General features: G+C 32.8%; 1 protein-coding gene across 1 annotated transcript in view; it reads right to left on the bottom strand.

Annotated features, from left to right (window-relative positions):
- Positions 1 to 12,145, bottom strand: part of LOC126835998 (uncharacterized) — a 37,964-nt gene extending 25,819 nt beyond the window's left edge. Inside the window, exon 1 of the mRNA XM_050568929.1 lies at positions 11,943 to 12,145. The gene's annotated coding sequence lies outside the window, so the exon portion shown is untranslated. The remainder of the gene's footprint in view (positions 1 to 11,942) is intronic.
- Positions 12,146 to 15,419: the final 3,274 nt, after the last annotated feature.

Here is a 15,419-nt window from a genome sequence, read left to right as displayed (position 1 = left end):
CTTTTTTCTATATTATTATATTTTTCAGGTTATTATAAAAAACAAAATTGTTATCTTCCGGTCTTTGCACCAGCTATTATAAGACTGAACTTACAAGCAAATCAGTAGTTAACAATCGGTTACGCTTTTCGTGACATTATTTTACTAGTATTTTTTGTTTTATGACTGCAGTTACTTGTAAAAATGGCAAAGCATTATTTATACTAGTTGTCACATTTATTGATTTTCAGAATTGTCATTATTATAACGATCCATTGTAATTGGATGGTTACCATTTGATATGTGTCGCGGTTTATTTTTTTAATACCATTCTCGCGCCAAAATATTACTTTAGAGTACTATTTTAGCTAAACAATTACAAATATACCTCGGAAAATCGTTATCATTGAAGTGTTCAGTGTACAAACTTATTTGTTCCTATTACAGTGCAGAACACTGAACAAATAAGGTACTCATATTGTAACCGTGGAGTTTTTTTAACTCGTAGTTCCATATCGTAGCATACGTTTTTAACATTTACCGTCGTTAACGTAGTATTTCAGAGTTAAATTCCAGTTTAGGCGTTTATTATACACTCGTCCGAATTTAAATAAAACCTCCCCCATTGACCATCGCAATGCAGGGACGCGAGCAATACTAACAAATCAGTCGGTCGCGGTCCACCGAAATTCCTAAACTCCCGCGCGATAGATAGCCCTTTTTTAACATTCTCCGTGCGACGCCGGGGACGTTCCCGTGACCAAGGGTAGTGGCAAACTTATACGCCCTCCGTGTAACTTTCCCCAGTCGACTTTCGCCCTACCGTTTAATTGCGTTCATCGATTTGTCGGAGGCATTTGTTTAGTTAAAAAACATATGCGTCTTCACGAGATCGATATTACTAGCGCCTTTCACAGGTGCGCGAATGCGTAGTGGTGAAGTATTATGCCTCGAGCTGGTGAACTTTCGGAGATCGAATAAAAAAAACCGAATAAAGTGCAACGACAACAAACGGATTTCGATTTTTCCACGGTGGCATATTATACAGCTAGCGCGTCGCAGCCGGTAGCCGTACACGTGCGGGTGCGTTGCCGGTACTGCCGGCTATGGGCGCGGGTTACCATGGTAACCGCGGAGGGTGTCCAGACAGCTTGCCGATATATACCTCTCCCCCCTTCCGCAACTTACCGCCACCGCCTACCTTCGCACTCGACTCCGCCGCCTACAAAGTATTTGACTGCTTCAATTATTCACGGTCCTCTACAGCTTTCAAGACGGTACGATGACACTTTGGAAACAACACGATCGGCGCAACACAATGGGTGTAATGAAAAATATATTAACAAGAAAGAAAAAAAGAGAACCCGATCTATATAATTGTAAACGTCCAAATGCTTAGGCACTCAACGTTGCACGTCACGCTTTGTTTATAACAGCGTCCTGATGATCAAGAGTAAAGCCCTCAAAGATGTGTACTTATTGAAGTATGGATTAAAGAATAAGTGGTCCATTTAGGTTCATCTAAAAATAAAGAGGATGTTTCCTGACGAATTCACTAATTCTATATCTATTTTAACTGTAGGCACAGTTGTTCGTCGTTGTGGTTTTAAGTACAATGGGCATGAGGTCATTTGGCAGAGGCAACTTACCTAGCGATGTAATGCTGATTGAACAATTCCGGGCTTGTAAAATTAAAATGTTAATGAGCAAAACTACATAACCGCATGTCTTCAATGAAGTTAATCATTGGGTATGTTATAATATAATACATGATAATTGATCTTATTAAAATATTATTATGTATAAGTCTTTTATTTGCGTCCGTGGCTAATGTTCAGCCATAAAATTGATACGCAGTGGGATTTTGTACAATCCCCACGAGAGAAGCAAGTAAACTCGGACCAATATTTGTGTGTGAAGGGTCTTTGCCCCTCCAAATCCACCCGCGGGCACTCGCTCCGTTTGGGACTTCTGGTACGGGATCACAGCGGTGTACGCACAGAAAAAAAAGTGTCTAATAATTTTCATGTGTTACTACCAAAAGAGGCATTAATAATGTGTACACGCTGTCGTCTGGAAAGGGGCTATAAATGACGGTTATCGATCCTATGCCTATAAAATAATTATTTTTGCATCCTCCGAGAACGGATGAATGGGTTTTCAAGAAGATTAATGTAAATATTAAATCGTCTAACATAACACAATTAGTTTGTTAAACGTTTGTATCTTCCTCGTATAATTCCGTTGTTTTGCCGGAGAAGGGGTCGTTTGAGAAGAGAAGAGAAGAGCGTTTGCTCCGAATTTTTTAAAACAAATATAGATTAATTATATTCTCTATTTTAAGCTTTAATACGTTTAAAAGTAATTATTTAAATCTGGTTATCGACCAGTCAACATTTTCTGTAAATTATAATTAAGTTAAAAAGTTATCAAGTATATGCGTTGCCATTAGGTTTTAAAGGTTATATAACTATAAAATTTACCAAAAAGATATAAGTTAAAATATTGTTTAATACTGTAAAATAACATTATCTAAATTTACTAAAAAAAAAAAATCTACGAAATTATAAATATTTTTAGAGTAAATGAGTGTCTTACATAAACGGATTACTCTGTATTTAACAAAAACATTTTAAAAGAACTTAAAATATAATACTTGTATTTATCCCTCAACCAACGTGCATCATTAAAAAAAAATACGTTGTTATTCCAAAATAAGACTAGAGGTATTTTTAAAATTATAATTCCAACATAATATCAAACATTTCTGTTTAGAAAATGTTTAGAAGATACTAAAACGTTTGTTAAGTTGTTTTCCTTTGTTTTTGAAGGCTAGTTTGTTGCTAAAACCCTATGATCTTTAGCAATAGATTTTACTGTGTGTTGGTAGTAGTTTACTACCAATTTCCGTTAAGAGGATTAAAAGCGATGAGGTTTTTGGACATTTTAGACCAGAAGCCTCACAAAATTACGCCAACTTAGGATGGACCGATTTCAAGTCTGTAAAAATATTTGAGTTAATATTAATATTTGAGTCTTTTCTAGTTTATTGTGGGAATCGATTTTTGATATTTTAATTTAAATGTTTTTTAAATCCCAATTGAATTTCTCAAATTTTTAGTAATTCCATTATTGGTTTTTTTTAAAGTAAACGAGCAAGTTATACAAAAATCGACTTCAACAATAACCTGGGAAAATGGTCCATGAGCTTAAATTTTTTTACAGAACTAAAATCCGATAATTTTAAGTAGGCGTAATTTTACTAAGCTTTAGATCTAATTGGGTTCTTATAAGAACAAAATGGCTTTTACTCGTAGAAATAATTGCATACGTTAATTACTGTACCCCGAAGCTTATACAAATTATCCCGAAAATAAATTGACAATGTCGAAATTGAATAAAACCACTTTTTTCTTAAATATTGCATAGTATATTAAACCCATTAAAAACTACCCGCTTTCAATCCCTTTAAGTTAGATGACATGTGTGAGGACGTCATTCCTAGTGTTATCTGACGACGGCACTTGTAGTCTCAGAATACCTTGAGAAATGTTTGCGCTGTGCCGAGGATCGAACTGATGACAGTACGAGTCGTAGCCAGCTGCATGACCATAGCTCTACACCAGTCCCGCAAATGATGTTTTTAAATAAAAAAAGTAGGTATGTGGTTTAAAGTTTTTAATTAATAAATTAAAAACGAATTACAACGCAGTGAAAATCAATTACGATATTATTAAAATAACAATCGGATTCAATTCACGTTGAGCCGCTGCAGTTGGAATAAATTAACCATCTGCTTGTATCTATGCCCTATGGTTAAGGTATAATAAATAACACAATGACTAATCCAGTTAAAAAAAAAAAACAATAATAAAATAGATAACTGGCTGCAACCCCAAACACATTAAAAAACAAATGTTTTATTTCCATGGAATATATTACTTTTTATCGTTTTTATTCAGCTTTCTTAAGTGCACCACAAAAATGGTCGGGCAGGTCGGTAGCATAAAAGACACTAGGTTAAATATTTTATAATAATACGTAAAATATTGTTATAAACGTAATATTTTACTAGAAATACATTTTTTTAAGTATTCGTATAACACATCATAGTTTAAATTTATACTAATTTTAATATAACTACTATTTTTTTCTTCGTATAACGTTTAGAAAATGATTGTTTTTATTTATTGGATTTGAATTTATAGGATAGAAGGATACACATAATTTGAGATAAAAATAAATACATTTATATATTTTATTCATATAAAATAACAGTTTACAAGGACTAAAAAATATAACAATGTATACCGGAAACCAGATAAATTTGACTGCCACAGGAAATTAGTATTGGCAGATGACGCTTACACAATGTAGGTAATATGATCGTAATCATCGTATCATGTGTTATGAACATTATTATAATGAACTACCAATTTTTGAAAGCGTTAGGTTTTTAGTTTATACATAATACATTGTTATTTTATCATTATTGTAATCGTGTCTTATTTTGTTTGCTAGTTGCCATAATAATATTATTTATTCGTACAATAATATGAACATAACAAATAACAATAATAATGTTTATGAACGTTTCTTCAATGTATCATTAATGTGTATGATAATCTGCCGTTCATTGTAAAAGTGACTTATCTTCCTGTAATTGAATTTTGAAATCATGAAAGATATGACTAAATGTGACTCTATTAAGCAAAAATATGTATATGTTATAAATTTGGAATTACATCACTTTTACAATAAACGACCCAACTGATAAACAAATATGTCACACGACTTAATCAAAAAGCTTTTATTTATCATTTAAGTAAAAGTCAATCAAATAGTAGGTACTACACTGTCTTCAGACTTCATTTAAAACGTCGTAACGCATTTTAATTGGACATATCCGTCGAACGCGCAGTGTTAACGGTGTTATCACAAATCCGAATTGACAATGACCCCTTTTTACAGTGTTAATCTTAATGGAAATTAATTCCAAACACGGTACGTTTGACCTTCTAACCGCATCTATTTATCCACCCTCAGTTAACAATATGGGGGTGTGTGCTAATAGAGAGAGCGAGTGAACGATTTCGACACCAACAAATGAGTCATAGGAAACACAAAGCCCCGGAGATGACGTAAGTGAAAATACTGAAGAATACACCGAATATTTTTTTAATGACCAAATAACGCCCACATTTTTCCTAAGGAACGATAAATCAATCGCTTCTTTATTTTAATCGAGAGCACAATTAATTTAATTACCGTTACTAACTTGCCGAAAATCAAAAACTAAGAAAAGAATGCTGTCATCAAGCCGTAGTCAATACAAGCTATAAAGTCAATACATGTGTTGCGGAAAGCGAAAATAGAACTCTTGTCGGCAAAGTTGATTTCGAGAAAAATGCCAAAACATCGATTAAGGTCGAATATAATTATTTCTTATCAAAAAATTTTACCTTGGAGTCACTATGATTAGCATATAGATCAAAACATCGCATTGAATCGAATCATAGCCTGAATTAAAGAAACTGATCTCCGGAAAAGGAAACTGCTTTTCGACCAACAAAATCGCAAACTTCAAAGTGCAATAACTTGATCATTTTTTTGGCTACAAAGATGTACCAGGTCTTGAATTTCTTAAAAACCAATCAGAAATTAACAATAATTCAATTTTGGCAAATGCCAATAAGATGTTCTTTTTCGCTTTTTGCATCACACGTATTGAATTAATGAATTGAAATTATCGTTATAATTTAGAATATAGAATATAAAAAACATACGAAAATTTATTTGGGGCGGAATAAATAAAATTAAAATCAGGAATAAATTGGTTAAAGATGTATGTGGTTCTCATGTTTCCAAATAAAGCAACTAAGCTCAAACAGCACTGATTATTGGTCCTAAGCGCCATAACTGATAAGAAAACACATTCATTCTATTATCATGTTTAATAACACGTAATTTATTCCGTTCGTAAAAAAGAGTGAACATAATATCCTATTTAAGTGGTTTTGAAATTTAAATAAATACAATAATATTTACTTTTTATAAAAATGGGTTATAATTATTATTTTGAATTTGTATATCGACATTGACGATAAACCCAACTAATTATGCATATTTCGCCATTGAAAAGAGTTAAGTATCGAGTAGCTGTATAGAATTCGTGAATTATCAACACGGTCGTTATTCGTCTAATAATACCTACATTATTGTTTGTCTTAGATATTATGCGGTCTTTTATGTAAGACAGTTCGCGGCCGTGAGAATTTCTTAATTAACACACATTGTATTATCGTACAGCGCTATTCAGTTGTTAAATACAAAAAACAAATTTTTAAAAAATACAATCACCAGGTCTTATTAACTAATGATATACTTGATCATAGGTTTTATTTTTATTATTTCGCCAGTACATGTTTGAAATAAAAAAAGTATATATTTATACGATTGTATTGCTGAAGTGATTAACGTACACTATTTGGATGACACACACACGCATGAATAATATCCTTAGGTCTTTGCACACAACGGTCGGGTTGTTCTAATCCCCACAAATACATTTATCATCCTGTACAATGTTTTTGTGCAATAATACTATCATTATACACAAAACTAACCCTCAGGCAACGTGAAAACTTAATGTTTACATTAATCGTCATAATCAAGGTGCTTCACACGTCATCGTTTAACATATTCGTATAAAATCTTGTTAGAGTCTTGCATTTAAGTAATATTATTAAATAAGCTCATTAGTTCATATATTGTGTGCGCCGTTAAACAGAAACGGTTTATTTCAGACATTACACACCCACGCGCAAGTTAAGATGATATTTTGACGTTTTTCGAGTAAATAAGCGTAGAAAATTAATCTGTGACGAACAGCCAACCTGTTCAAGTGAGTCGACGATCTTCATAACAAGCACACAACACACGGTCCAGAGGGAATCCAAATAGACTTTAATTACAATTGTTTCGATTTACGGTCATTTATTTTTTGTTATTTTCAATCTTTAAAAAAGTTTATCCCTCGAGTTTACTTGTCATTGCGCCAACAGTAACGAATCATATTAATTCTGGCGATTCGGCGACCTAAAAAGGATTTGAGAATAATTGCATTTCCAATATTTTTACAAACGACCGAATCGACGAGAAAAACAAAGGCACAAGTCTTTATCATAAGCCTAAATCGATTTAATATTTTAGATATAAAATATAAATACAAACACACACACATGCCCGCACCCAGAGACAATATAGACGCATGTATATAATAATAATTTTAATAGTGTTAAATAAAGAGCCACGCTACTGCTTAACGATTGACTGAGCACCGAAACATTAAGGCTTATACTTTTAATACAATAATAATAGACAATTTAGCAGACAATAGACTATTTTCTTATTACGCATTGTGAATTCGACCGCATAATGTGTTTTTTTTAAAAAGATTGTATGATAATTTTTATAAATTTACACGTCATTGTTTCCCTGTGACTAAAGAACGTGGTCGTTTTTATAAATGCAAGAAGTTTAATTAAAACAATGGTTTGAAATATAATACATCAACATCGGTCGAAGGCTAAGCTAAAGGTAAACACGTTCTATTTTTTTTCTCCCCGAGAGACATATTTTGCCCGCGATGGCGATACGCGATAATCTAATTTCACGACTCTCAAATCTTCTAATAAGAATACAGATTTGGTGTCTAGGGCCTTAAATTCGATCACAAGATAATAAAGTGCTGCCTCTAAAACTTCTAAGTAAATTTACTCCAAGAGCAATATTATTAGAAACTATACGTTTAACGTTGAAACAATTTATTTTTCACACGTTCAAATCTTCACGAACCCGAATCTCAATTAATACCCATAAAATATAAAAGGTAAAACGAATTATTTTTAATTTTTGGGTACAAAAGTCGTGTTGACAAATAAACATAAATAACACAGATTATAAGAGACCATAAATTCTATGTACGCAGTTTTAATTGATTAGATAAAATCATACCGAAGCGTCTATTAATTAAAACGAGCATAATATTCTCGTCTATACGTTCCGGTATTGAAACATGAATCATATTATATACATTAAATCAATTTGGATTGGATAACAGGCTGAAAGTGTAACATTATTAAATCACGTTTATGTAGGTTGTGTTATACACGTGAATTCACATAATATATTATAGTAAAACTAGGAAAATAGATTTAAAGCGAACTCTTTAAGCCTTCAATCGGTTTATGTCTGTCTCCAACAAAGTATAAGTAATATTGGTCTGCAAATTATATCGAAATGTTTATAAGCTAATCAAATATTTTGTTATTATTTAACAAGCTCATTGTTTGTTGTACTTAAACAATCATTTTTAAAATATCTAAGTTTATTTGACTTTGTACAAAACGGTAACGACTAACTAAATACTGCGTTAGAAAAAACAATGACCCAATGACCTACAACTATATATACTTAAGACCAAGTTGATTTTCGTAATATTGAACGTGTAATATGACACTTCATACTACCGAATACACCTAGACTTTCTTTACTGAAACTATTTTCGTTAAACCAATAACATTCTAAATACGGTTTGGTATTATTATTATAATTTTTTTATTTTCACAGACTTGGGCGTGACCGGTCTACATAATTGTTGCTCGTGATATAAAAAGCCTTTACAATACGTTGATTATATATTACAATACCGATGACAATATAACTATATAGTATGTAAATAAAATAACAAGTCGTTAATTTTTTGTTATAACATCTCATAAATAAATATAGTGATTAGTGTTTTTTTTTTTATAGAATTACGAAACCACTAACGACGAAAAGGAGTAAGAACGCGTGCCCTTCGTCGGGTTTTTCTCACTATAATAAACCTTAGTAATACAATGCCCGAATCACTGTACGGACTTCAACTAAATATGGCCGGAAGACAAAATGTTGACACGCGCACGATGGCTGTCGAACAAAAAAAAAAAACGTCACCTGGTATATTTACTACTATAAGTATAGGTACTACGTGTCTCGATTATTATAACTAGGTACACGAGGAGGGACTTTCGGCTAAACCGGTTTCACCCCGGTAGTCCTTAATAATATTTCAGTATAGGTACTTCATATGGTCTCGCGTACACCTGGTGCCAGCTCTGAACATTTTCTCGGGTTACACGAAGAAAAGTGACGTTTTTGCTTGCACACATGTGGCATCACCACGACGCTCCGGGCACCAGACCGCCGTACCCGCCGTTCAGGACGATTTATTACAATTAATATACGATTGGGTGGCGTACAGCACGGTACATAATAATATGGTCACGGTAAACCCTGTATAATGCGTGCCGAATAAGACGGTATTTAAAAATAGTGTGTACTCGGGGGGTCGTCGACATCGACGGTGACGTATGCCAATGAAAACACGAATGTCGTGTGCGGCGTTGTGACATCGAGAAAACCATACGAGATACCCATTATAATATGTGTGTGTATTTTTCGCCACGATGATGTCGTACATAATATTATCTTTTTTTTGCCTTGGTTATTAATAGAAATGGCTGTTGGTTACCGCGAGTCTGTGCTACACCCGCGGACGCGGACGCAGCGGATCCCAGAAGGGTCCTGGAACGCCTAGATGGATATTATTAACGTGGGCGTCGGTTAATAATATCCAGCAATGCCGTCCACTCGAAAACTTCAGTCCAATGACGCTTATCGTTATGCGAGTTCGTCATGTTGACTTGAACTGTTCAAAAGTAAATACACGCGCGGATCGATAACGGTACAACATAAAAAAACATCCTGTCGAGTGCTTTGGCTATTGTAAAACGGACCGTCTTCGAAAACTGTATCGAATAGAGACAACTTAGGAAAATGCTCGATTAGTGTGTACGGTCGTTACAAGTATTGATGTTCACGAAAATCCCAAAATAATTGTCAATTATTACAAAAAAACACAGCATTACCGCAATGAAATGTCTTATTGGAAACAAATCGGTAACATTAGTTTGAATACGACTAAGCGGTTTAATTTATAGCGATCGAAACGCTCGTTTCGTAATAAGTAATAGCTAATAATCTTTTGAGAGCACTTCGCCAATCCACATTTGTCCGTAACGACGTTATTCACATTTAATATTAGGTAAGCAACTGGATTTCTCTGTCTGCAAAGTTTCGAGATCGCATTCGACATGAGAGTGGAAGTTTATCGCAAACTTCGTGCATTCATTTTGTATTGGTTGAACTCGACAAACTTGATTACAATTTAAAAAAATAAGAAATTTAAGAAGACGTTTGAAAAGTTTGTAATTTTAAAATTGATAAAAATGTTTTAAGTACAGCTCTTATCTAACTTTGATACTTGTCAGTTGTCGACAAATTATATTTCTCAAGTTATGTAGTTGAATTCCATAAATACTTTTGCACGATTTACAGAATATTAAGTAACTAGGGTAATTCAAATATGATTAGACCCCTAACTTTAATCATAAACTATTATGGACAACCAATTAGCACAATCATTTAAAGTATTTTACTAAAAAATAAAATTTATCAATATTATATTTCAATTGCGAGTTATTAATAAATTTAACCGAAATTGTATGCACATAATTCATACATTTGGTAAAGATGGGATATTACTAAATTTAATGCATTAGTAACAAAAAAGTAGAAAATAAGAAGTGAGTTTACTAGAAAAAAATACAATACCGGTATTGCCAGCTGTGAATTACAAAAGAATACGAACTGAACATGTGATGGAATAAAAGAAGGGTCGAAAGATTCAGCGTAGTATATAGGGTTGAGTAGGAAAGAAGTTAGAGGGTTTACAGTTTCTATTGCTCACCAAACATCAGCCGAAATGTGTAGATATCTTAACGACAGATATTACAATAAAATAAAAATATAAAAACCGTTATTTGGTTTAAATAGACGCCGCACTTTCAGTGAACAAATAATTATAAGACTGGAATAAATCGCAAGAATAATATTGTTAAAATTTCATGGATTGGCGTTTTTTTTTTTTTTCAAACCAATGTAATTTTTTTATTACATTCTTTAACCTTTAACACTACGAACCCAAATTTGATAATTATTATAAGTATAAAACACAGAACCCTAGGAAGTATTAAAACTGAGATTTCTGATAAACTTTCGACAAGAATTTGTCATGATAGCTTCACCAACTTCACCATAACACGAGAACATACGTTTAACGTATCAAACCCAATTGTAAAACTCTCATTGTGAAACAACTCTACTAAATATAATGTAATGCCATACGATAAACCAGTAAAATGATACGTACAAAATACGAAATATACTACGATAAATCAAAATGGTACAATCAAGTGAATCCTTATTTAGATTGTTGCTATAATTACATCCATAATGATGTATATTTTGAATAAATCATTATACTGACTTGATTGTCATTTATAATGGTGGATAGTTTAGAAATGAATTAATCTATAACACAATGATTAATTATTTATTAATGTCGTGTATAATATCTTAATGCGTTAACAAACAAAAGCCTATAATATAATTTGATTGCTAATGCGTTCTGACTGATCAACTATACATTTTATGTTAAAGTGGGGATCGTCACCACTATTGGTAAAAAAATGTGTTTACATTGAACCTTGGACTTGCTAAAAACGCCGACTAGAGTGAATTCGTGGTAAGCCCCATTTGACTATTTAGCCATTTTAGACCATTCCAATTACCGAGTTCAAGAACGGCGTTATTCCGAACCGCTGCTAACTCGAAGGATTGACCGCGAAATAAGACACACGTTTAAGTCCCTAGAGTTTTAATTTATCCCGATTACCACGTGCGGATAAAGGGGTTGGAGAGGAGACCTAACGGTCTTCATTCTTCGCCGACATCCGACTAATACGTTTTGTACCATTTGGGGAGAGTTTAAAAATTGACGACAGCTGTGTACTTACCGAAATCTGAAATAGGAGACTCTCAGTTCAAATCTGGTGTGCCCTGTCCCTAGAAGATTTTCAGTAGAAAACTTAGCTTGTAATCCTAATGTCGTTGATCGTTCATATTCGTTATTATAAACTCAACCGCACGCCGAACCGAATATTAGGAGGCACAACGTTGGTAATACTATTGGCAACACAGGACAACGGCGGCCGAAACGCACAACACAACTGCAGCGAAGACAACCTGATAACCGTCGGCGGCGGAAGCAGAAGTGTGTTCAACATATTGGAATCCGTACGTTAGAGGGCACCACTGTCGCCGTTTTTGAACTACAATGGCACAATGCGCTTGGATCGATAAACGTTAGATTTTTGTTTTACCAATAGAGTGTACCAGCCGTATTAACCCCAGGATTGTTTTCAGGCCAGTTCGCTAATCATATTTTACCTCCTCAGTTGAACCCCGGGGCTAGTGTAATACTAGGAAAATATGTTTTACCTATTGTGTAAAGGTTGATCAAAAATCAAGTTATTTATTGTGAACTCTAGAAGTAACGATATGTGCGGGGGCAAGCTATTTTACTTGGCACCATTGCTCTACTCTCGCTCCTAATATAACTACTCATTTAAACTCCCGTTCCGTTTCCATCATTACCTCCAAGCTTTGTTATTTAACTTAAGAATTCTGTTATTTAATTACGTCTAAATTATTGATATTGTTATATTTATTTTCGTTGCATAGTATCTAATTGTTCATGTAATTGTATTTACTATTTATCAAGTAATTGTTGAGCCGATAGATTTTTTAATAAAGGCTAATTAAAAAATATTACAATTATATACAATTAAACTGTCTAGAAAGAAGTCTTTAACAATTTTTTTTTTTTTTTAATTAATTATGTAATTGATTTACATAATGACACTTGATGATAAAAATAAACTTATTAATAAACTAATTTGGGAATTATTTTTAATTGACTTGTATAATAGATAGATGGGTTGTTTTTTATTTTAAAAGTTAACACGTTCAACATAACATAATTATATTTTTTACACTTTATATGTAATACAGCTGCATTTATTAATAAATAAGTACGTACGTACGTCCGTGTTAGCGAGCTAAAAAAAAGCATGTAAAAATACATAGTTGTACTTATCAATTTCAATTTATTACGGATAGTATAGGGATACAACACATTTATAGTTGGAATAACTTAATAAATAGTTAAAACACGATTGACGCATTTTTTGGGGGATAAGTAGGGAGGATAAGTCTTAGCTATATTAATTTTAAGGTCTGTGTACCCGTCGTTCCACATTTAAGTATGAAAGCAAATTATTGTACCCGTTGAAAAAAGTTTGAAAATGTACTCAAAATACGTACGTATACCCGTTTCATATAAATCGTTCCGGAGTAATCTCATAAAATAGCGTTAACAACAAAATTTCGTTTCAAATTACACCCCCGGAATAATTAGGCTAACAGAGTACCTTATTTTTTAATAGTACCAGTAAAATATATTAAAACGTCTTAATCCATAGTATAGCATCTCCCGAAAAATGGTTGTTCCTTCTCTCGCCTCCGAATGAACATAATAGCCTTCCAGGTCACTCTTTTGATTTATTTTTAAATAATTCCCCATATTGTCCTTATATAGTCTTTATCTTTGTACTACCTCTCATTTTTTTATTGAATGACTCGTTATTTTTGATAAACGTCAATTTCTCTCAAATTGTTGTTATAATATTCATTTTTCCATTTTCTTTTCCGGATATTCCTCTGGCGTCTTTCATATTTTGTCTATTGTTAATTTCTTCCTTTCTGAAATCTTTTTATTATAACTTATTAATTTAAAGACTTATTCTAGTTGTTTTCGTCCTAGTTTTAAGTGCCTAGTTTATAATTATTATTAGTTGATCTAATTGTCGTGATAAATATTATTTTAATGTGTCTAATAAAAAAAAAACAAGATTTCTACATACGTGCTTAGGGGCAACGTTTAGAAATAATTTTATCAGTTATCAAACGCTTCGCTGCGAACTTGTAAATAAATAACCCTTGATATAACAAATAAATCGTAATGTATTCGGTATTTGGCTTAAAACACTATATTTGACAAAAGAATGTCGAATCAAATGGAAATTTGAATAGGGTATTGCTTGTAGGTACGTTGTTATCTCTCGATGGTAATCGGAAAAATGTCCAAAATTATTTTTTAACGAATTATTAATTATGTGTGTAATGTTATTGTACTAATAAGTAATATATATTTCAATCAATATATTTATAAAACATAAATACTAAAAATGTATTTTTTTATTTTCGTTTGGTTTGTAACAACTTTTGTCGATAGGTATAACAATTCTACATTTTGTTACAATATCAATATTCAAAAACCATACTATATTATAAGCCGAAAATACAAAAATGTTGAAGGACGATATTTTAATTATTTTTGTTTTAACTACTATGTTGTTTTTTTATTTGCTTTTTGAACGAAATAAACATTAATTTGTCTGAATGTGTCAAACCTTTCATGAATTGAAATATTAGGTGGATAGTTTTCAAGTGTCGGACTCATTGCAGAGGTACATCTTCGGAGCGGTGTCACCGTCCGCTGTCGTGTCTATGCTGACTGGCTCGCTACGGTTTTCTACCGCTATTTATGTGTCCCTCGACCTTAAAAGCACCGTGTTATCTCGATCAGAGGGTTTCGTACGTGTTCTGTCGTGTCATAACCTGTCGTCATGTGCCGTGTAACTTTCTGTGTATGTTTTTTTTGTTGTCCTTTACATATTATTGTTCTTCCTTTCGTATACGTAACCCCCTGGTCGAGAAAGCGCGGTACTTTCAAAGACGCGGAACTCATATAAAAAGCGGCGGAAACATGCGAGTCGGCGACAGAAGGACTTTGTAATGATTTTGAATCCCTGGATGGATACTTCCGGAAATTATCCACACAATTCAATGGTCAGTTCGTCATTAAAATAACAAACAAACTCAAGGTAGGATGATTTCTTCAAGTTTTTTTCGTATTAAAAAAAAAAAGAAATCTATAAAACTAGTCTTATAAATAACGAATGTTCTGAAGGGAAGTCTGTAAAGTGAGGACACTTCTATTGCGCAACATACAAAACGATAGTTGATACATCCAATTTCGAAATATTAATTTTGAAAATATTAACCAGCGTTGCTTGAAATTGGACATCACGTTAAATAATAGCTGCGTCTCGCTTGTAGTCAATAAGTTTCCTTTCAATGTTAACACCATAGTGGTGTAAGTCACATTAATCTTAATTAGAGAAAAACAAGGTTTAATAAAAACTTTTGTATTGTGCTGCCATCTGGTGGGTAAAGGTTTTGAGTTACGGCTTAATTAACTTTGCCTTTCGATAAATTGACTTCTTGAGATGTGAATATTTACTTATTATACATTGTATTAGTATCATTGTTGTTACTTTATATTATCTGATCTGATATACGCGCACTTA

The sequence above is a fragment of the Adelges cooleyi genome, unplaced genomic scaffold (genome assembly GCF_023614345.1).
Source record: "Adelges cooleyi isolate 19-005CV unplaced genomic scaffold, UGA_ACOO_1.1 ACOO_flye_CR_arks_rails_tigmint_CR_PRNA_23, whole genome shotgun sequence".
In the NCBI taxonomy this organism is placed as follows: domain Eukaryota; kingdom Metazoa; phylum Arthropoda; class Insecta; order Hemiptera; family Adelgidae; genus Adelges; species Adelges cooleyi.
The sequence above is the reverse complement of the archived record's forward strand: the minus strand, read 5'-3'. Positions and strand labels throughout refer to the sequence as shown.